At 47.6% G+C, this 24250-nt stretch overlaps 1 protein-coding gene and 1 pseudogene across 1 annotated transcript in view; both read right to left on the reverse strand.

Annotated features, from left to right (window-relative positions):
- Positions 1-24250, reverse strand: part of LOC149345283 (excitatory amino acid transporter 3-like) — a 126571-nt gene that overhangs the window by 92224 nt on the left and 10097 nt on the right. The window lies entirely within an intron of this gene.
- LOC149345285 (uncharacterized) lies at positions 18757-22452 on the reverse strand (annotated as a pseudogene).

Consider the following 24250-nt stretch of genomic DNA (forward strand, 5'->3'; position numbering starts at 1 on the left):
GGTCTTGCGCAGGTGAATGCTCGATCTCAATGCACACGGCGTCCTCCCTGGACTGGAGCGGTGCGGTCCACAGGCAAGCTCCGTACGAGGGCGGCTTGGGAAAGGACAGCAGCGGTACCCGCATTGTCGAGTCGAAAGCGATAAGTGGCACCGAATCTTCGGGGATGGGCGAAAGCATGGGGAGGAATCTTGGCAGGCGACTCCGTCCGCGCACGTAGCGGAGAATCATGGGCCTATTCAGACGCGTCCTGCGTCGGGAAAGCGGCAGTCTTGTCGGGTCAGCTCGCTTCGAGAGAGTCGGCATGGCGGTTCTCGGTGCGCGTATCAGCTGCGCGGAACACGTGGGTGCAGGTACACGGCGTCTGGCGAGTATGCTCGGCGGGTGCGAGAATTATCTGTCCGGGAAAAAAAGTCTTCCCCTTATGTAAGTCTGTCAAGTGAGAGGAGAAATCAGTTGTCCAATGGGAGCAAACGCCTTAGCCTGCCCTTTCCCCTTGGCCTCATTTCAGTGAACTCCATACCGTGACTCAGCGCTGATAAGAAAACCGGGAATAAAAGGGGATCGCCAACAGCATGCAGCTTCAGGCTTGGGTGGGGTGTGAAACATTTTTAGGGACAATGGCAAAAAGAAAGGGATTCCTGGAAAACCGAAAGATAAAGATACAATGCCTGCTCCTGGAAAAGGTATTGAACAGAAGGGCCGCCGCGGTGGCTCAGCGGCTATGGTGCTCGGCTGCTGACCCAAAAGACGCGGGTTCGATCCCGGCCGCGGCGGCTAGAATTTCTTTGGAGGAGAAATTCTAGAGGCCCGTGTACTGTGCGATGTCAGTGCACGTTAAAGAACCCCAGGTGGTCGAAATTTCCGGAGCCCTTCACTACGACGTCTCTCATAGCCTTAGTCGCTTTGGGACGTTAAACCCCATAAACCAAACTAAACCAAACTATTGAACAGAAGGCATGTTCTGACAGGTTTGACCGGTGGCCTAGCTACATGTCGACATTCCAGACGTGCGCTTTATTCTTATCGGGGTGCAAAGAGACCATCCCTGCGGTTTGTTCCATTCTTCAAATCGATGCTTCCCTGGTAGTCACATACTCCTCAATAACGAAGCGGCTGATGCCCCCCAAAAGAAATTCTCCAGACAAAGGCCTGGACTGATTTTCAAGACACCGTGTTTGATCCGATTAAGCCCTGGTCATTCCCCATTCATTTGCAATACCCATCTAATTTCAGGCTAGCAGGTCCAAAAGGATCGCTCAAGAGGGAGAAAGAGCCTCCTTTGAGCGGCATTTCCCGCTTCATTCTTGAGATGTTCCGACTAGAGGCAGTTTCAAGCAGCGGCCTTAACTGAACGTTTTAAGTTCGCTGTACACGGTAGGCCAGTGTTTTTTATCTCTGTGTGTGTGCGTGCCAACAAAAGAAATTCCTTAAATTTATAGTACTGTTTCATAATCTTTTTGACCAGTTTGTTTTTTACAGCGCTTTGTAATGAAACAAAAAACACTCAGTAAGATTCGGAAATAGTTTTTTCTTTCGGTTTGTGGAGTCACAGTTGTGACAAAAAGAACCGACAAGCCCAGCTTTGCGGGACATGGCCGTTTAGTTCGGCAGACTGCCACCACGGGCCGCTTCACCCTGAACTCCTCCTCTCTCTTTTCATTTCCCCTTTCCTGCCTCACATAGCCGCACGCGGGCAGACGAGAGGGAACACCGCGGCGGGATGGGCAGGTTGGGCGGTCGGGTTAACCTTTGTTCGGAATACCTTCAACACTGTGGGAGGAAGGGGAAGGAGGAAAGCTTTGGGGGCGAAAGAAAAGTATCAATGTGGCGTGAAGCCTTCTCTGCGTCTGACGAACGCATACTCAGTAATCGGATACTCAGAAAGGCGCCTAGTGGGAAAAGAAAGAGGCGACGGAAAAGGCAAGATGGTTGACAGGCTTGTTGAAGAGCGAGGATGCTTTCTGAGATTCTTTTTGACGAGTTGTAAGGTTTCCAAAAGGTGCCTCCAGAATGTAGAGACGCGGTGATACACTGTGTGCCGTGTCTCTCCGGCGCCGTATTTTTCGCTGTACACGCGGTATGCTACACATACGCACGCACGAACGCAAGCTGGAGCACCGAAAGCACACGTAGCGTGCGTCTGGATATCTGTGCCGTGTCATGTGGCCGACTGAGCAAATATAGCACTGGCAAGTTGCGCTGAATTTTGAGAAAACAACCATAATCGCAAAATCAAGAATCAAAAATATTGTTAGTCTTCTTTATGGTGGCAGTTACTCAGGAATAAGTGAGCACGCTGTCTGCCTCATCGACAAAGTAAAATTATAGTAACAGAAATCGGAAAGTGAAGGAAAACGAGAAAATCGTTTCCTAGACTCCGGCCATGCGATGAGGTGATATATTTTGTTTTTGTTCGATGCTGTTCACTTGTGGCCATGAGTGTATTGTTCAAGCGTGTATTAATACAGGCATGCATTTCGAGGCTACACCTTCGACTTGACGCAAGGAGTCACCGGAAAAAAAAAGTACATCTGGAGTAATTTTAACTTTCATCGTGTTCCTAACCTTCTTTAAGTGCGCAACCATAAAAGTGTGTGGCTTTGTAAACAGCTCGAACATCACCATAAGTCACCAGTGCAAGTCTCTAGGAGTCATCAGCGCTCTACGCTGAGTGGCGGGAAGCTTCTCCTTCGTGGCAGAAAAGGAACACGAAAAGACTAGAAACGGAGCCAAGAGACATAAACACTAAATGAATGGCCTATGCTCTACAGTAAAGCGTAGTTGGCGAAATTAATGGGAACAGAGGAGGAAGGAGTAGCCCGAAGAGACGCACTTTCGCCTGGTGCCACAAACGCCACGACAAAGTGACAGCGGACCGGGGCGTCTGTCGCGGTGAAGAGGCGCCGAGATCACCTTCGCAAACAGCGACCGAGAGCTGAGAAGCGACGTTCATTTCATGCAGTAGCGTTTCCAGCATGTAGTTTAGCCATCACCACAAGCCCTTGGACACTTGGCCAAAGAAGCCAGAACACTAAATGAGGTTTCTCTTGAAGTTTCCCTCACGCGGAAGGCGTCTAGCTGGGCGACAGCACGAAATGCAAGCGCAACGAGACAAATTCATAAAGGTGTGTGTGACAACGCTCGATATCTATACATTGCTACAAAACACGACACACTAAGCATGCATTACTGCAATGTGGTAGTCCAGGTGTAGCACGGATTGGAACAGTTTTTAATGCGAGAGCACTATACTTCACTTCACTTTCAACAAGTGTCATTTGAGCACTGTCACACGATGAGCTTTAGTGACACTCGCTGCAGAACGCACTTTCCTCGCAGTGAGTTTGGTGGGCTCCCTCCGCTTCGTCCGACAAGGCGAGCGTGTAGCCTCAACAGCAGTTCTGCGGCATTCAAAAATTTATTCTGAGAATTAAAAATCTCCATCTTATTTTCTTGATCGCGCCTTTTACTGAAAGCTTGCGCAAATAATGCGCACACTTGAACAGCTACTCTCGCTTTGCAGACGACGGCGACCCCCTTAGGTCTAATGAGTCCACAGGGTGTGTGTACGCAATTTCGGTGATTGGGGAGAGCGAATTCTCAAGTTTCAGCGAACCCAAATGTACAGCGAGTGTACTTTTGCTAAAGGTGACCTCAAACGGCTGTCGCTTACATTACAGGACGCGCACGCACTGAAGCGCCGGTGGGACTTAGACTGCCGCTCAATGTTTTGGGAAGCCAGCAACAGTCGCTGCCGTCGCTTGCGGATGACAAATAACGCCGTTTCAATGTATGCGAACGGTCACCGAATATGCTTCTGCGTAAACTGATTCAAAATGCGGTATTCGTCTCATCGGAGAAAGCAAGGACGATTACCGACAAGCGCCAAACCTACGCGATGTCAGCAACCAGGCTACCAAATGTTTCCTTGGCGCGCAGTCGCATCGGCGTTTCCTACAGTGTTGTCGCAATATGTAAATAAGCAAGGGTACCACCGTTACAAAAATGAGATTAATTAAGATAACTAATCCGTAGCTCGAGTATTATGTCATGCAAACGAGCACTATCAGCTAAAGTGGCTGTCTGGGCTTGTTGGTCAGTGATCATGGTTAAAGAATGCAGCGCGAAAAGACAAACTAAGAAGTGGACAGGACTGGCGCTGTCCACAGCGCCAGTCCTGTCCACTTCTTCGTTTATCCCTGTCTTTTCGGGCTGCATTCTTTAACAATGAGCACTATAGCAGTTTGTACACAGCGATGTAAACAAGAGTACTGGAGTGCAGTCGTCGTCATCGGTGCATTCCTGGGTAAATTTCGCGCTTATGCGGCATTCATTCATGTACTATGGTCTCCAGGCACTCATTTAGCATCTACACAAAAATATTTGCTAAAAGAGAAGGAAAAAAAAGCGAACACACATGAAAATGTTACATCTCCGAATGATTGATTGTCTTTGGCTTCGTCACTGGAAAGCCGCAATTAAACTACTTGTTTTTTTCGGCCTGTTACTGCTTTCTTTTTGTTGTCAACGTACTTCCCTTTCCGTGAGTCCTTTCTCCTTGTGACAACGCTTGCTTTAGCCGTTTTAATTGTATAAGCACTGAAGTTGTTTATATAGGGCGAATTAATGGTGATTACGATTGTTCTCTCTAGCCTCACTCGACTGCAATTGTGTATGCATTGTTGTAACTTTTATTCGTTCAGTGAATTTTTTTGTCTTTTGTCCGTTGACTGGAATGTATATCAGCTGAATGCTATTAAAAAATTTGTCTAGCAGCACAATGCGGCAGTCGAGTCGAATGACACTGAGTTGGAAGGCGTTCGAAACTCCCCTGTAGCAGGGCTATTACTTGTCACAGATCGTGATGCTTTTTGTCGTTAACATTTTTTCAGACGTGGAAGTAAATCTGAAAATTGACTCGAAGTAATTACGTTTGCGAAAAAAGTTGTCTTTTGTAGGTATTTGCGCGAAAAAGAAAAGAATTTCTCAAAGGTGCTGCAACATCCCTCGCCACTGCCATCATTTCCAAGTGACACCCCTATTTGCCGTGTGACAGCGCGCACCGAAAGTGTCATTCGTTCAAAAGAAGTGCATTTCGTGAAAGTGTCACTAATCCTGCCTGTGCTACAAGGCACTCGGCTCGTTATACAAAAACCCCGACGGAAACAGAAAGGCGTGGCAGGCCAGAACTACCTAGACTAGAAGGCACGCGTGGCAGAGACTCCGCACGCGAGTGACGTCATCATCATCAGTGCGACCCTCCCCTTCCGAGAAGGGCAAGACGACTTCCGTGATGAATGGAAACAGGTTTAGGGGCGCCCCACCGCATTCCTGGGGTCGTTATACAATAGCCCTCACTCATGTAACAAAGCAGACCAGGCTCAAGATGGGAGCGGCTGACCCCTCTCCCGCAGGCACTGGGCGAGATGCCACTGTACCGCCTGACTTGCTGTCGTACATGTAAAAAATGGCGTGTCGCCTCCGCGAGATACGCTAGGAAATACGATTCGCCACTGTGGTATTCGTGTAAACGCGGCTAGATACTACACAAAAGGGAAGTTCCCGCTGCCGCCGACCTTAAGCTTTAGGTGAACGAGGTTGCAGTGCTATGGAGCCTTCACCGTCCATTATGAATCGCTCGCGTCTACATCGACAGGCGAGACAGGAAAGCGTGGCCAGAGGCGGCAGTTCGCTGCCAATGAAATACGCGGCCAACACAACGCAGGGAAAGGTGCGAAGCGAGCTGCTGCAGCGAAGGAACGTTCAGCCCCCAAGTTTCTAGCAACAACTCAGCGAAAAGCAGTCCTCTCGCAGTTACACATCATATGAATTGCTTAGGTGCCCACTAATTTTTTGTGTGTTTGTATTTCATGTTTTTTTTTGTTATACCCCTAATTTGCGGAGAAATGTCTATGGGCACATGGTTTGCTTTTCAAGACGCGATAATTGTTATCCATGAACTGTCTCTCCAATGGCGCACTCGGCTACGCATTGTACTAGTTTTATTTGTGTGCATCTTTTTCATAAGATGAATATTCCTCGTTCCACCAAACAGAAAGAGATGAAGGCCTAATGAACGAAATCCTTTGTGGGAAGTGCCTGACGACATGCACTAGTGAAACGAAAAGCAAAAAAAAAATAGAATCAACGCAAGAACTTCGTTCGGATCTTCTTGAGGGAGCGTACGGAGCTACCGGTCATCCAGATTGCAACGACCACAAAGGTACCCTGAGAACACGACCAAAATTTCAGTCCAAGTTTTAAGTGCCAACTCCAAGGGCCCTTCCTGGGCGTCCCAGCCCAGCGTCTTCTCTCTTGGCGAACCTCGGCGAGGCGCCGATGTCTGTCCGTGCTATATATCAGCGCACGGGCGCTCGCGTACGCGTCGGAAGCCGGGTCCGGTTTGCAACACTCGTAGGACCGCGGGAGTCTCGGTGACTCTTTTTTTCATGACTTGAGCCTCTTCCGGGTTCCCCGAACTTTTCTTCGCAGTTTATTGGGTCCTTTCAGCACCCTCCAACCCCTTTTCTTCAACGGAGTGTCTAGCGTTCCGTCCAGACGGAATATTTACTGCAGCTAGAGTTCCGTCCATACAATAGACAGTTTTAGTTTCACGTACGTAGAAGCTTCACGTAAGTTAAGCGCTTAAGGGTCACCAGTGCGCATGCGCAGAGCGTGAAGTGTCTGCGTGGGTCGCACGGACTTCAATGAGATTCGAATCTTTGTGTTGCGGTTGCGGTCTTCACGTTGCTTGCGTACGTGGCGTTGGCAAGATGGCGGCGCCCTGCCCGCCCGCTTCGCAACGATAACAGCTTCGTCGCTAAACCCTCGACGTGGTATCATGCTGTAAGCTGCTGTATTTGCCTTCAGTTAGTCCATTCTAGCTCTTGCATGAAGTTTTAAGTGAGAACTAGCTTTTTGTTTTCCAGATAGAAATCCGTTTCAGCAGCTCCTAAGCCAGACGGAGAAGCGTTTGTGGTCGTCATTGCAACGAGTGTGCCGATGGTCTCGCGAGACCACGCGAAGCCCGAAACTCGCGGGATATCGCAAGACCCTCGGCGCAGCCAGCGGGAAAAGCAAAATGGTGCACGTTTTGGCTACATACATGGAGCTATTATACGCTCCATACGCAAACGTCGTCAACATGAGTGGGACACCAGGGCGCCTTCGCTTCTCGAAAAGTGATGATTTCAATATGCTGCGGGACATGAAGAAATGCAATCCCTTTGAAGATAACATGCAATATACAGTTCGGCTGAATGAAATCGCTCAACGTTTGTCAGAAGAAAGGGGGAAAGTATTTACCGCCCGCACTGTGGCTTGGCCTGGCACCGCTCCAAGCAGCTCGTCTCAACAAAATTAGCTTTCTTTATCTGTACTAGATGGCGCGGCACAACATGCTAGCGTATTTTTTAGGTTCTATGGCAGATCTACACAGTTTGCTTCCCGAAAAAGTGTAGCCAAAACTGTACGAAGCGACACGAGCGTACGCTACGTAGACTGCTCACGTTTACGTGCGTGGAGGTTCTACGTACGTGAAACTAAAACTGTCTAATGTCCGTACTGTCCATACTATACAAAATGGGTGATTTCTACCCACATAAATCATTTCTTTGGCTCTGGAATAACCAGTTGACAAAGCTGTATCCAGATGTTTTCTCTACGCATGTATACGGCACCAAAATATCTGTCCGCGTACTGCGTTTAGTTGCATCCTCGAAGGTATAACTTCCGTGCATGCATGTAGGATCGGGAAAATGACACTGTTAGAAGCAGAGTGCAGAAACTCTTCGCGAAATGATGTGAAGCCCTGTCGCTGTTTGTGCTGTAAGATGACGTAGCGCGAAAAAGATTAAGACGTACACAAATGGTCAACAAGCATTATGCGAACGCACCAACAAACCCAAGCCAAAACTCGCTCTATTGCCGTTTCTCACTGACTGCTTGGAAAATAAAATGATGTAGCAGAATATCCTGTCACACGTTTAGCAGGAACAGGATTGCCACTTTTTTAAATGGATATGCAAAAGTCTGCAAGGAAACTGGTTTCCCAATCCCTAACGCCAGTTTTTATTCTGTCTTGACGTAACTCTCGTAGCAGATAATGCTGTACGGAACTCTATGTGTGGCAGATAATGCTGGACGGAACTGTATGGTGTCAGGTACAGTTCCGTCTGGACGGAACCCCATCGCTACGTGCAGTTCCGTCTGGACGGAACTCTAGCGCAAATTGTAGTTCCGTCTGGACGGAACTCTAGCCACAGCCTTTCTTCAAGGCTTCAAATTCTTTCCCTAGACTCGAGAGGGGGAACGAGCCAGCACCAAGGACATGAAGATGCATGCCCCTTTTCGACGCCCGTTCCAGCGTACGCCAACGCCCAGGATGTGTCGTCCAGGGAAAGAATTTCAAGCCGAGAAGAAAAGGGGTTGGGGGGCGCTGACAGGTCGAATTAAACCGAAGGAAGAAAAGTTCGGGGAACACGAAGCCATGAAGAAAAAAGTCCCGAGAGCCCCGCGGTCCTCCGATTGTTGTCAACCGGACCCCGCTTCGGACGCGTGCGCTGGCGCCGATATCTAGCACGGACAGATGCCGATATCTAGCACGGACAGATATCGGCGCCTCGCCAAGGTTCACTGGCGTCTCCTGCAGTGCGCATGCTCATACCGGTTCCGGCGTACGCCAAGAGCGCCGACGCTGAGCGCGTACGCCCAGGAAGTGTCGTTTGGAGTTGGGGCTTTACACTGTGGCCATCCACTTCTTAGCTTACCCAGAACACAAACACTGGACGTAATTCCAAGACCTGCCTCATGCTGCGCGGAGCGACTCGCGCAAACGAAATAGAGAACAAGTGAGTGCATGGTATGACTCACAACAACACAAGGCGTCGCCACGCTCCTTCAAAAGCCCCTTCCCCTCCCTCCCGCAACCGGTTGCCCCCGCACCACGTAACAATTGTGCCGTAGAATGCCCAACATTCGTCCCTTTCTTCCTCACGCGCATGAGAATTCGCCTCTGTGTGTTGCGCATTTCCATAACTGCTGAGGTAGGAACCAAAAAGAAAACGTCTACTTCCAAGAGACCTCTCCCGGCATACGTCATCGGCGCACGTGTCTGGTGTTGCGGGCTAATCATGGGGCTTCAGACCGGGAGGGGCACCAGGTGCTACTCATACCCTCGTCATACCAAGGCGTCTCTAATCGGGAGAAGAAAGGCGCCGGGAAAATGATCGACACATACAAAACCAGTTCAGAAACAAAAGTGCGCGATTTTTCCCACAGGGACTTGTTCCTTTGACGTCATGCTCTTTGACCAGGAGAGTTCCCTTTCTTTATTGCCCATCCTAACATATGTTCCCAATTTTCATTCTTTTAAGATTCTTAACATAGTATTTGTGATGAAATAAAAACTGGTATGGCGCAAGAAACGGGGACACAGAAGTCACACAAAACACAGGACTGACGCCAACTTTAAACTGGGGTTTATTGCACCAAGCCTGCCTTTTATACCACAACCAAGCCATATCAACGAAAGCGTAAACGTTGTACATATAAAACGGCAATTCATGCGACCACTGGCAATATAGTAACGCTGATCATAACAATCTAATCTAAACAGAGCTTGGGAGGCCAACTTATTTTCTGGCCAGCAGAAACACATCAACCAAGGCAAAAAAGAAAAAAGAAACAAGGCACTGGGGCATGACAAATCCACACTAACGAATTATGAAACGCGTGATGAAGGCGAAACAGAGCAAAAAATCGAACGACTATGAGATAAAACCACGTGAAAAAAGATAACCAACAATAACCCGGCAAAAAAAAAAAAAAAACATGACCAACAATAACGCGGAAAAACATGACCAATAATAACAATAAGGAGGGGTGAAGTCTGAAGATACAGCACCTAGCGTCAAGTGATAAAAACTGAAGATCATTCCTGAAGAACAGTCGTCTTAGCGTCTAAGAATCTAGAAATTGTAAAACACCGAAAGAAAGGACGAAATAGAGCACAAAACCAAGGGAAATCTGCGAACTACAAAAAACCTTCTATAAAAGACGTCTCGGCGCTGCTAAGCATAATGGAAGGCCTGCTAACGCATTTGTTGCCAGCTTTTTCGATGAAATATGCCTCAACAATTTCTCTCTCAGTTTTATCTTTCCCACTCTTTAAAAATCTAGCTTTCTCGAATTCGGGACGGCAATTAGAACAGCTCTTGCAGTGGTCCACCAGGAAGTTTCTTTCGTTGTTGCGCAAGTTTCGGGAATGCTCACTTGCACGCTCATTAAAACGTGCAAGTGAGCTTTTAATGAGTTTTAATGAGCGTGCAAGTGAGCATTCCCGAAACTTGCGCAACAACGAAAGAAGCTTCCTGGTGGACCACTGCAAGAGCTGTTCTAATTGCCGTCCCGAATTCGAGAAAGCTAGATTTTTAAAGAGTGGGAAAGATAAAACTGAGAGAGAAATTGTTGAGGCATATTTCATCGAAAAAGCTGGCAACAAATGCGTTAGCAGGCCTTCCATTATGCTTAGCAGCGCCGAGACGTCTTTTATAGAAGGTTTTTTGTAGTTCGCAGATTTCCCTTGGTTTTGTGCTCTATTTCGTCCTTTCTTTCGGTGTTTTACAATTTCTAGATTCTTAGACGCTAAGACGACTGTTCTTCAGGAATGATCTTCAGTTTTTATCACTTGACGCTAGGTGCTGTATCTTCAGACTTCATCCCTCCTTATTGTTATTGTTGGTCATGTTTTTCCGCGTTATTGTTGGTCATGTTTTTTTTTTTTGCCGGGTTATTGTTGGTTATCTTTTTTCACGTGGTTTTATCTCATAGTCGTTCGATTTTTTGCTCTGTTTCGCCTTCATCACGCGTTTCATAATTCGTTAGTGTGGATTTGTCATGCCCCAGTGCCTTGTTTCTTTTTTCTTTTTTGCCTTGGTTGATGTGTTTCTGCTGGCCAGAAAATAAGTTGGCCTCCCAAGCTCTGTTTAGATTAGATTGTTATGATCAGCGTTACTATATTGCCAGTGGTCGCATGAATTGCCGTTTTATATGTACAACGTTTACGCTTTCGTTGATATGGCTTGGTTGTGGTATAAAAGGCAGGCTTGGTGCAATAAACCCCAGTTGAAAGTTGGCGTCAGTCCTGTGTTTTGTGTGCCTTCTGTGTCCCCGTTTCTTGCGCCATACCAGTTTTTATTTCATCATGAACCAACTCGCCCAAACTAGAGTTTTACTTGACCATAGTATTTGTATTGGCTTGGGCAGGACTGTTTAGTTGTTCCTTTTCTTCCCGTTCGACATCCTCTGACCTGGCTTTTCGCGATCAATTTTTTATACTAGATCGAAAACTATTTGACAGTAAGGTGTCATCCTTCGACTGGAACTCATTTATATCACGAAATAACGAAGATACCGCCTACGATAACTTTGTTTTGGTTCTTAAAAATTTAAAAGAATCCTGCAAAAAAAGTATCATTGTCAAAAAACGAAATAATAATTGCTTCTGGCTTACAGCTGACATTCTCGCAGCCATTAGATGCAAAGAAGCGCTGTGGTCAAAATGTCGCGCTTCACCAAAAAATGCAAACTTACGAAATGAATTTCGGGCTGCTAGGAACAAAGTAACCGCTCTTCTTCGGTCCTCTGAAAGGCGTTACTATGCTAGCCAGTTTCGCAATTGCCACCATGACGTGGCCAAAACTTGGGCTATCGTGAACGAACTGCGTGGGCGTCAGCGTAGACCGGTCAAGGACGCAATAGAGCATAGTTTTGGTCACTTGACATCCTCTTTGGCAAATGATTTTAATAACTTTTTTTCTAAAGAACAGCGCATTGCCCGTGCCACATCACGTTCGCCGTTACTTCCTGCTTCTGTGATTGACTCAGCATTTCTTCCACACATAACAGAGCCAGATCTTTTCAGCATAATCTCCAGTCTACGGCATAACAAATCGGTTGGAATTGATGGAATATTTATCAGCGACCTTTCCAGAAACTTCCAAAGCTTGAAGTGTGTCCTTCTTTTTATGCTAAATGATATGATTGAAAGTGGCTTCATACCATGCTCTCTTAAACAAGCGCGTGTTATACCACTTTACAAGGGTGGCAAAAGAAATGATATCTCGAATTATCGCCCAATATCTATCGTGTCGTGTATATCACAAATTTTAGAAAAACACGTCTTATGTACAATGTCAGCATTTTTGCTGAGGCATAACGTGCTTAGCCCACATCAATACGGATTTGTTGCTGGTTCTGGTACCCAAACGTTATTAGAAAAGATGTCGGATTCCGTTCATTCTAGTTTTGATCAAAATGAAGTGGCATTTGGTCTCTTTCTTGATGTCAGGAAGGCATTTAATACTGTTCACCATGATATTCTGTGTGAAAAGTTGTTTTGCTATGGTTTTCGTGGTCCTTTTCAAATGTTACTAAGAAATTATGTGTCTCAGCGATCTCAGATGGTGGAACTTGGACCTGTGCAAATCAGAATTATAGACTTATATAGTGGTGTTCCCCAGGGATCCATCTTATCACCCCTCTTATTTAATCTCTATGTTAATGACCTCCCCAGCATTATAACTTCATCACAGATTTATCAATATGCAGATGACACCCTCCTCATCTCATCTAATACAGATTTTTCTTGCGCACTCCGTCAACTTCAACAGGACGCTACTAATCTATATGATTGGTTTCAATGTAACCTGATTGATATAAACCCCCAAAAAACTCATCTAGTGTGCTTTAGAAATGCACACAAGCCAATCCCGAAAAACGCTACGGTCTTTTTGCACAGCTCCAGTTGCACTGCATGTTCTTGCTACCCCATTACATGTGTTCCGTCCGTGAAATACCTTGGCATTTACTTTGACAGTGATTTATCCTGGAACACGCACATGGCACACCTCAGTAAGAAGCTTAGAGGCGTCGCATGCTTGCTCTATACTCTAAGGGCCTACCTGCCATTTGCCATAAGACGTTTAATTGCAGTCTTTGGGGTATTCTCTGCTGAGATATGGCATGTGCTGTTTCTTCAACTGTTCTGCAACATGGAAAAATAGGATAAACCGTATTCTCAAGAATATGGCTAAGAGTGTCATCTATTCAATACCCCATAAACAGCAAAGTGTATTCCTTTCTTCAGGTCTGCCTTCCTTTGACATTGTGTTCAAACAAGTCACTGTACTCAGATATTTCTGGAACTATGAATTTCGGTTCCACAACGTTAAACCAATCCCATTAAGAAAAGTTTCTCGATATATTGTCCCTGCAGTGCGAACTCATTTTGGTATGTCTATGAGGTCATATTATATCCCATGTATATTCAATGAGATGCCTGATAATGTTTTCAACTTGAACACTCGCAGACAGTTACGTGATGCTATTGCCGAGCTTGAACAGCTCTAGTGCATATGTTTTAATGTACACAAAACAAAGAATTGATTTGGTAACACAGGTTGTTGCTGCTGCCGGACGGCGCCCTACAAGCCCAATTGAGGCTTTGGCGCGTCCGCGTCTTGTATTGTTTCTTTGGTGTGAATAAAGTATTTATTTATTATTATTATTCGGTTTCATTGCATTTTGAGCACGAAGATGAATCGTAAAAGAAAGCTGTGAGCGATAACGCAACTAATCTCCTACACTGGTAATATACAATAATTTATTTTTTTTTTAATGATTACTGCACAGCTTCAAGAGTACAGATGCAAACTCTCCTCAAAGGAGGCCCTCAAGCCAATGGCATCAACCGATTGACATGACTTCGCGGCTAATCCTGTTAATCCGCGGTTAAGCCTTTTGCACCTTCCAGCCCCCTGCAATGTAACATTTGGAGTTGTGGTGGGATTAACCGCGGCACCATGACAATCGACCGCTGCCATTCGCTGGAGTGTCTGCTTTGTCTGGCATTTGCCACTGAATTCTTGAGCTGTATCTGACTGTATGCAATCTCCCGACAGGCACCGTAGCAATATGCTTCAGCCGCTGTACTTACCAGTTATATGTGCCATTTATAAACTGCTTTCTTGACGAGGTCCATATAAGAGTGCTTTTCCGTAGGACGGAAGTCGACAAAATTGAGTTCACCACTTTCTTCGCAACAATTAAACAAAGTTGGTGATATCTCGTGGTATAGGGGAACTTTGGTGACTCAAAAGCGCAGCCTCATTTCTGCAGTGATACCCCACAGATAGGATCCTGGCTATACGGCATACATGCATATGAAAGAAGTTTGAATGAAATAACACCAAGAAGAAGTCGCCTATAGCTGTTTTTTTTAATGTACGAATGGTTATAATGCGTGAAATTGTTCATTGACACTAATATATTTTCGAGGTCTTGAAACGAAAACTCTTTATTAAAATCGGTTGACAAAAAAAAGGTTCTGAACACAGGTTAAAACCCGAAGTCCAAACCCCAGTCACGTTATTCCGACAGCGCTACAAATCACTAATTTGAAAGCATCACAGATGGAAGCGACAGTTGACCTTCTAACCAGAGGCCATCTGCTTCTAGACATAATTCTGTATTATTCCCGACGACATGTAATAAGCTGAACAGGTACAGAACGTCTCAGAGTAAAGCTCCGTCAAACTTCTGACATCAGCATTAAGAGAATAAACTTAAACACTTCCATCAGACAATACTTTTTGATGCCGGCCGCCTGGCTGCCGCAATGCTCTTCCAAAGTAACAAGAATAGCCAAATTCAAATGAGATAGCTCTCATAGCCTATTCTACCATGATCACAGACGCAAACAAACTTTTTGAACAGGGCTGACAATTCGCGAAGTTGCTCCACTACAAGCATTACGAATACCCACGAGTACTTTTTGTTGCTACGTTAATTTTCATCCTAATAACGTTCTTTGTTTAAAACTCCGGTTCATACACTAGGTTCGAACTCTCGCATGTGTTCTTTTCTACAAGGCATAAGTTTCCTGACAAAAAGATAATCATCAAAATGGACGGAAATTCATCACTTTCAACCATTTCTGCAGCGTAACTAGCTACCAGGCGCCATCTTTCATATGTTAGGCAATACCAGGCTTCAGACAAAAAGGCCTCGGGAAGCTCCTGGATCAAAGGTATGACAGATCGACACACACCATTTTAAACAGCATATGTTAGAGTACCCAAAACCGGGGGTCATTTTTGATATCTATCTGTGTTACGGCGCTATAGATTTTTAAAGTCTGAAAAATGGGCAAATTTGGCCCCATCCGATAGGCAGCATGGTATAATATTCAAAGGCCCAAAACCGGGGGTCATTTTTGATATCTATCTGTGTTACGGCGCTATACATTTTTAAAGTCTGAAAAATGGGCAAATTTGGCCCCATCCGATAGGCAGCATGGTATAATATTCAAAGGCCCAAAACCGGGGGTCATTTTTGATATCTATCTGTGTTACGGCGCTATACATTTTTAAAGTCTGAAAAATGGGCAAATTTGGCCCCATCCGATAGGCAGCATGGTATAATATTCAAACGCGCAGGGTCGCTCGTGTATTAATAGCACAGAGCTGAAACTTCGGCACATTCCTCAGCTAAGTCTATATCATACAAATCCCCGGGTCATTTTTTGTAGGTGCTTTTGTTCAGGTTTTACCATTTTTTTGTACCCCTTCCCTTTCAGTTACGCGCCGTGTCGCCGCCGCTGCCGACAGGTGGCGCAAGTAGTATTTGTCCCGCAAAGCTGGGTATGCAAGCCACGCCGCCACCGGCAAAGCTTTACTGCCCAGCATCATGTGCATTCCGCGAAGCCGTTAATGCCCTTTAAAAACTGCGCCTGAGTGATCAAACTGCGCCAGCCATTCGACCACTCTGGGCTTGTGCAGCACATGCATCTGCTTTCTCGTTGCCACCACTTCGAGCACTTTAGCGTTTGTTCCCAGACACCCTTACAGCGTTTGGGTGTAGCGGTCTCGGACTCAAAGGAGATGCCCTCGAATCAGCGTGGCAAGCTCAGCGGAGACCAGCTACCCAGTGACGAAAGGTATGGTCGTTTGGGGCTCATGCACAGAAAGGAGACAACACAGAGGATTTAACAATAACTCGTACGAGCACATAAAAAGTGATTAACAAAACAATGCAACTCATGCAAAGTTACACTCGAGAGAGATGACAATAAAAATTAATTACTGCACCTAAAGTGCACTAACACAAGAGAGAGGCAAACAAACAAAACAAAATTTGTTCACCGGGCACCAGAGGTTCACGACGTTGCCGTTCCGCAGACGCGCGCGCTGCCTGGTTGGGCCGTGGCTGGGCGAGTGGTGTTGTCCCTGGAGTTGAGCGGGCGCGCTTCTCTGAAGCTTAAACGGTGGCTCGGGCTGACTGACAGTGGTCAACGCCCTTCATATATATTCCATCTCCGCGTTTGTACGCGCCAAGGCAGCGCGCACATACACACAGTATCGGCTGTGCAATCTCCTTCTCGCGCCGGACGCGCGTCCTCTTTGGTCAGGCGTTGAGACTGGCTTCGAGTTGCTGCGAGGTCTTTCTGGTCTGGCGCCGTCGCTGACGCACGAGTGAAGAGGAAAAGGGCGTCACTTAGCATACTCAAAGCTACGCCCTCTCCGTCAATATCGAGTAGAAACGACTCCGACAGTCCAGAAGGTTCGATGTCATGGGCTGACGCAGTTCCTTGGCGCCATGTCGGCGAACGATGGTGGAAAAGCGAGCAGCACACACAAGGCTTGGCGCTCTCCGGGGTTTCCTTCTCTCCTTTGTCTGACGACGTGCGCTGGCGAGCGTCCTCGCGGCGCTGTTTCTTTCTATTTTTTTTAAATGCGCCGAATTTTGTGACACTCGTTGCCAACAATTCCAACATGGCTAGGGATGCAGCAGAATTTAATGTTATGTTTTTGTTTTGTGATTTTAATTTTGTAAAGTATGATGTTTCCTATCATGGGTTTAGCAGCATTTCTAGAGTGCAGTGCTTTGAGTCTACTCAGGTAATCTGTGTAAATGATGCTATTTATGATGTTCTGCTTTACTATTTTCTCTACAGCAACGAAACGCTCCAAAAAAAAAGTAAAAGCTTCAAAGAAGGTCGGCCAACGTCAGCAGCTATCCCTGGCTGGGCAAGGATGTTGAGCCTCCCAACCAGTAAAACAAAGCCTCAACCTTCTTCCCAGGAATAAGAAGATGGCTGAGGTGTATCAGGAATGAAGCGAGGAAGTGGGTGAAAATTTAAAGTTTGTGGAGAAAACCTGTCGGTCCTAAAAAGCCAAACATTCAAAATAAGTCTCATTTGCATAAGTCACCCAAGAATAAGATTGGGTGTAAAGGAATGTGTTCATTATAAAACTCAGTAAAATCTATTTTCCTTAGTTTCTCGACTTTCGCAAATTATAATAGTATTGTCACAATTAGGACCAGAACCAAAAAGGCTAGGCACAGGCCGCAAGCAGTGAAGCTGTGCCCCAGCTGCGTGAGCACGCGAGTCCATTACTTCTTCGTCCTCTAAGCGCTGCCCGGGGACACCTGCCGGCATTATTCCGCCTCTCCTCCAAAAAGAAAGCAAAATCGTGGGCACACTTTGAGCGAACGGGAGGAAGTAAAACAAGAGAACAAACGGTCACGTTCCGCTCAACGGCTGCAGGCAAAAATTAAAAGAATGCGCAGAAGAGGCGTCCGTTACTGCGTAAAGGAAGGCTTCATACGCAGTACGTGCACGACCTCCGACTGAGGTCAATGGCCTGAACTCGGCAGAGTGCCATCGGGGAGGACTTCATACGTCACATGCATGATGCGGCGCAGCACTGTGTACGGTAAAAAGTAGCGGCTCAGGAGCTTCTCCGACAGGCCTGCGCGACGTACTGGGGTCCATACCCACACTTTGTCGTCGGGGTGGTACTCGATGTGTCGACATCGTTGGCTGTAGCGTTGTGCATCCGTTGCCTGTTCCGTCGGATGAGCATACGGGCCAGATGGCGGGCTTCCTGTGCGTGCCGGATAAATTCTTCGGTGTCTGACGTGAGCGCCTGGTCGTCAGAGTGCACGGAATCATGGCGTCTAGCATTGTTTGTACGTCACGCCCGTAGACGAGGTGAAACGGCGTAAAGCGAGCCGTTTCCTTAATCGCCGTGTTACGGGCAAATGTCACGTATGGGAAGACCTCGTCCCAAGTCTTGTGCTGCATGTCGACGTACGTACATTGCGAGCATGTCCGCTAAGGTTTTGTTGAGGCGCTTCGTGAGCCCATTTGACGGCTGGTGGTATGCTGTAGTCTTGCGCTATGTCGTGTGACTCAGCCGGAACACCTCGTGCAGGAGCTGCGCTGCAAACGCAGTGCCTCTATCGGTGATTAAGAAGGACGGGGCTCCGTGTCGTAAAAAAATCTGGTGTATGAAGAAATGCGCGATTTCAGGGGATGTACTGCGCGGCAACGCCTTGGTTTCCGCATAGCGCGTCAAATAATCAGTCGCAACTATAATCCCCATATTGCTAGAAGATGATGCAGGGAATGGGCCCAGAAGATCAATGCTGACGTGGTCAAAAGGTTTGCGAGGTGGTTCGATTGGTTGGAGCAAACCTGCAGGCTTTAGCGGTGGCGACTTACGACGCTGACACTCACGGCAACCTCTGACGTAGCGGTGGATGGTCGCCGCAAGTTTAGGACAATAATGGGCCTGATGCACTCTAGCAAGCGTGCGCGCAATCCCAAGCGGCCAGAGTTGGGTTCATCATGACAAGCTGAAGGGATGTCGTCGTGGAGGTCTGATGGCACGACTTGGAGGTGGGTCCGATCACTGTTGCTTGAGTTTTTCTTGCACAGTACGCCATTGCGAATGCAAAAAAAAAACGACAAGTGGCGGGAAAAGTGTCGAGCTGCGTTGGAAGCATGGCCCTATAGGTGATCCATGACAGACCGCAGGTCAGCGTCAGCACGCTGCCTTGCCACCAAGTCCGAACTGCTGATCACGCCTAGAAAGCGATTGTCGTCCGCTGTGCTGTCATCAGCTTGCTCGACGGGTGCGCGCGAGAGTGTGTCGGCATCTTCTTGTTTACGTCCGGACTTGTAGGCAATTGTATAATCAAATTTCTGAAAGCGAATGGTCCAGCGTGCTAGGCGGCCTGAGGGGTCCCAGAGATTGGTCATCCAGTCCAAGGAATGGTTGTCTGTGACCACTTTGAAATGGCGACCATAGATGTAAGACAAAAATTTTATCGCGTCCTAGATGCAGCGAGGCACCCCTTTTCTGAGGTGGAGTACTTGATTTCGATGCGCAAGAGTGTGCGACTCGCATACGCGATCACACGTTCCACGCCTTCTTGATGTTGAACGAGGACGGCGCCAAGCCCGACGTTGCTAGCGTCGGTGTGTATCTCGGTAGCAGCCTCCTCATCAAAGTGAGCAAGCAAAGGGGTAGTGTGCAGCCGCCGTCGCAGCTCTTTGAAAGCAGCCCCGTTGCGCGGAAGTCCAGACGAACCGTGTATCGTCGCGCGTTAAACGGGTCACGGGTTCAGCGATCTTGGAGAAGACTGCGATAAAACGGCGGTAGTAGGCGCACAAACTCAAAAAGCGCTTGAGTGCTATCTTTAGAGTAGGACGGGGAAACTCGGCTACGGCGGCAGTTTTCTCGGTATCGGGTCTTACACCGTTGGCGCTCACAACATGGCCGAGAAAGTTGAGATCTTTGTAGCCAAAGTGGCATTTCTCGGGTTTAAGTGTCAATTCGGCCAACCGGAGGGCATCAAACACGGTCTGCAGGCGTTAAATATGTTGGTCGAAGGTTCCTGAAAACACCACCAAGTCATCTAAGTAAACTAAACAGGTTTGCCATTTGAGGCCAGCCAGGTATGTATCCATCATGCGCTGAAACGTCGCCAGCGCTGAGCAAAGGCCGACGGGCAACACCTTTAATTCATATAGGCCGTCGGGTGTGACGAAGGCGGTATTTTCGCGTCACGTTCATCCAGCTCAATCCGCCAATATCTGCTCTTTAGGTCGATCGACGAGAGATAATTGGGGCGGCGATGTCTGTCGAGTGAGTCGTTGATGCGAGCCAGCGGGTAGACGTATTTTTTCGTTTTGGCGTTCAGATTACGGTAGTAAACGCAAAAGCGCAATGTGCCATCTTTCTTCTTCACCAGAACGACAGGAGACGACCACGGACTCTTAGATGGCTGAATAATGCCGTCTTTAAGCATCTCCTTCACCTGCGCATCGATGGCGTCGCGTTCCTTCGGGGAAATGCGGTACGGCTGCTTTGTATAGGGCGAGCATCATCGGAAGTGATGCGAAGCAGTTTTTGTATTGGAGTAGTAGGGCGCGTTGGTCGCGCTGTTGAGTGGCTGAGAACCCGGAGATAATATCGTTGTGATCCAGGGACGTGTCCGGATGGCCCATTGCCTCGGACACAAAGCACTGAGTAACATCGGCCAACTTATCGGCCCACGCGATGGCAATAGCTCGGAAAAGGTGATGAGGTTCGTTCGTAAAATTAGTAATCAGGAGCTCTGACCGACCGTTATAGAGGTGGGCAAGGCTTAGGGCCAAGCAAATGCCGTGTGTCAGCAGCAAAGAAAGGTTGCCCTCAGCGACTGCAGGTCCATCACGTAGCGCATTATCGCATTCGACGTTTGCAAAAACACTGGCGCGCGCCGGGATCAAAACACTCTTAGTGAGAATACAAAGGGCGGAGCTGAGTTGACGAACGATGGAGGTGTCGCCGGCTTTCGCTGTAGGAAACGTAACGGATGTGTTCCGCAGGTCGATAATGGCACCATTCTCACTTGTGACGGAACAGCGCAAAACACCGGGACAAGAGACAAGCGCTGTCTCTTGTCCCGGTGTTTTGCGCTGTTCCGTCACAAATGAATAACCAACATGCCCAAGCTGCTGTCCTGACCATTCTCACGGAGAATCTACGCGCAAAATCAGGTCACGTGAACAGTCGCGGAGCTCCAGGCAGCTAGCTATGAAAGTCGAGTCGCTGATCTGTACCCTAGCCGTGAACTGTCGAAGCGGAGTAATGATATGGCCCCGCGCCGTCCGGATCTGCACGCCAGGGCAGGGAGTTGTAACTTTCTATAGAAGCGCTGCCAATCTGCCACTGATAACTGAAAACTCTGCTCCTGTGTCCACCAACGCGCTAATGCTGTGACCGTCGAGAACCACTGGTATGTCGAGTGAGAATCGGTCCTTTAGTTCAGCTGCTTTCGTCGACGTTCACAAAGCTCTATCATCGGATGTCGGCGTCGTCAGGGGGTCTTTACAGCGTCAATATCCAGCGACCACGCTCGCGGAGGTCGCTGTCTTCAGTTTTCCCGGCGAGGGCTGGGCGAGCGGTCCGCCGTCGCTCGCAGACATTCTGCGCATTCGGTGAAAATGATCGGCGAGGTGACGGTGATCGGGACTGACGGCGCGCCATGGACCACAGAGGCTGCTGCGTCACGTGCTCTTCAAAATCGTGGGGCCTTTGGCCAAATCGGGGTCGTGGCGCATCGAAGGAAAAACCCTGGAGGCCAAGCTCCCGATATGGGCACCGGCGGAACAGGGGACCGGGCTCCCTACAATGGAAGCACAAACGCCGTCGGTCAGGGCCACGCCAGGCGTCCGCTCTTCGCAGGGATCGTCGACCACTCGGGATGTGCTGCACTGGTTGCACGGAGGGTGCAGAACGTCGTGATGGGTTTGAACAAATGCCGCTGGATTTGCGGCAGGGCGTCGTAGAACGTCAGCGTATGTCGGGCGGCAGTAGTCTGTCTGGATTGGCTGTGCTTCGCCACGTAGTAACGGAAGTCTGATAGCTTGCTGCACCTCTTCGCTGATAACGCTGTTCTTTAACACCGCGCATTAGGTGGCACAGCTTTTTGGCTTCCGACATGGCTGGGTGAGTCCGTAGGAAGAGACGCGTCACGTCTTCGACGTACATTGTAACCGTTTCGTTGGGCATTTGCATGCGGGACTGCAAGGCGCGTTCAGCTCACTCCCGACGATCAGTGCTGACGTACGCGGCGAGCAGTTGATGTCGGAACTCAAGCCATGATGAAAGAGTATCCTCACGGTTTTCGCACCACGTACGAGCACCGTCCTCCAAGCTGAAGAAAACGTTCCTCATCTTGGCGGCGTCATCCCATTGGTTAAATGCGGCGACATGTTCAAACTGGAGGAGCCAATATTCTACGTCCTCCAGCTGAATCCCGTGAAAGGACTTTGGTAGCCATGGGTTCTGGAGGGTGTAGTACGCGGCGCCTTGCATAACTGGTCGAGGGGCAGGCGCCGAGGTAGAGTCAAATAGCCTGTGCTCAGGAAGTGTCCGTCAGGCGCCTAGGTAGTCTCCAATAGCCCCTGCTCAGGGGGCAGTCCTAGACTTCGGCGACTGACCCGGCGCACTGGCGTGTCGGCAGGTAGAGGTCTGGGGTCCTCGGGGTTGGGAGTGGTGTGCGACATATTCCAGGGTGATTTACCTTGCACCTCCACCACTAATGTCACACATGGGACCGGAACCAAACGGGCTAGGCACAGGCCGCAAGCAGTGAAGCAGTGTCCCAGCTGCGAGAGCACGCGAGTCCATTACTTCTTCGTCCTCTAAGCGCCGCCCGGGGACTCCTTTCAGCAATATGTGGTTTACTGTACTTCCGCTCCACATTTTTCACGAACAGGACTGGTCCTGGTTTCTCTAAATTTGTCAATGGAATGTTGTGTGCAAGGTCTGTGGGTTTTATACAGAGATGACAAAAAATAACTTCGCTGAAACGTTCTAGGTGCAAATGTGAGTTCGACTGAACTAAAACTGGCTTTACTACATGTAGTTTGTTGTTTATTTCATTGTTCCCAGACGGCTCCCATTTTTCTCTTAATTTACGGTGTACGATGCTCATGAAATCCTTAAATGTACTCTTGCTTTATTTACCGGCTTGCCACCAGCTTGAGCAGCGCATATGTTTGCTCTCTCGTTGCCTTTAATTCCAAAATGATTTGGTACCCAGCAGAGTTTTATGTTTTGACCTCGGGCTATGGCAGTTGTTATATTGAGTATGGTGTCACCAAGCAGAAAAGTAATTTCATTTTTGGAATGAAGGGCTGTAAGCACACTTAGCTAGTCTGTGTAAATAATGCTGTTTGGGAGGTTCTCATTTACTATTCTTTCTATGGCTACACTCATGGCGTAACATTCGGCAGTGAAGATGGATGCACACTGTGGAAGCCTTACCATTTCATTCTGATTCCCTTGTACCAGTGCGCTTCCAATGTTAATATCTGTTCTTGAACCATCTTTGTAAAAAGCTGTAAGAAAGTGTAAGAAGGTGTTGTGTTATATGTCGTTGTGGAATTTGTGCTTTACGGAGCTTTGTAAGAGTAAAGTCACAGACTGTAGGCAAATTGTACTATGGTGGCAGTGGATCTGGTCCTCGTGCAAAGCTTGGCAATGTACCTAGTAAGCTGAGGTTTGCATATTTCTTCAAATTGAAAGAGCAGTGGCCAGGGAGCTTGCGGCTTGTGGTTAAATTGTGCTCGAGATGGGCTCTTTGTAGCGATGGGGTAACATATATGCTTCTGCGGTGAACGAATTTTTAGAATGTACGAGCATGTGAGCATGGCGGTCCTGTCCGTAAGTGATGGTTCGTTGGTTTCTACATAACGTCTATTTATGGGAGAAGTTTTGTGTGTACCAGTGCATATACACTAACCTAAGTAATGTATTCGATGTAGTCATTTAAGTTACAATGGTCTGGCTGACCTATAATTTATATAGTCATAATTTAAGGTACAGCGCACTACAGAGCGAAAAAAATATCAAAAAGACATGTCCTATTTGAACCCTAGTGTTTTTGGGAGAGTGCATTAAGTATGTTCCAGGGTTGGGTAGCTTTTTGTTTGTGAGCATTAATTTGAGGTAGAAATGTTACTTTTTGTCAAATGTAATGCCTAGAAATTGTATTTCAATTTTTATAGTAGTTGGGTTTTGTTTAGGTGCAAGGTGCGGTCAGATTGTAGGCCTCGTTTTAGTGAGAGCAAAGCACCCACTGCTTTCTGCCTGGAGACTTGGAATCTAATTTTGCTTGCCCATGTCCCTAGTTTGTTTATTGTCAGCTGCATTTGTCTCTCACATGTTGCTACATTAAAGGACATGCAAACTATTTGAAGATGATGGACATAGACTGAATATATAATGGACTTTGGGATGATTTTGCTTATGTAATTCATTTTTACAACAAAGAGTGTTGTGCTTAAAATGCACCTCTGAGGAACCCTATTCCCTTGAACAAAGTTCTTGGAAAGGGTTGATCCCA

This window comes from Amblyomma mixtum, chromosome 5 (assembly GCF_055824585.1).
Source record: "Amblyomma mixtum isolate Tamu chromosome 5, ASM5582458v1, whole genome shotgun sequence".
In the NCBI taxonomy this organism is placed as follows: domain Eukaryota; kingdom Metazoa; phylum Arthropoda; class Arachnida; order Ixodida; family Ixodidae; genus Amblyomma; species Amblyomma mixtum.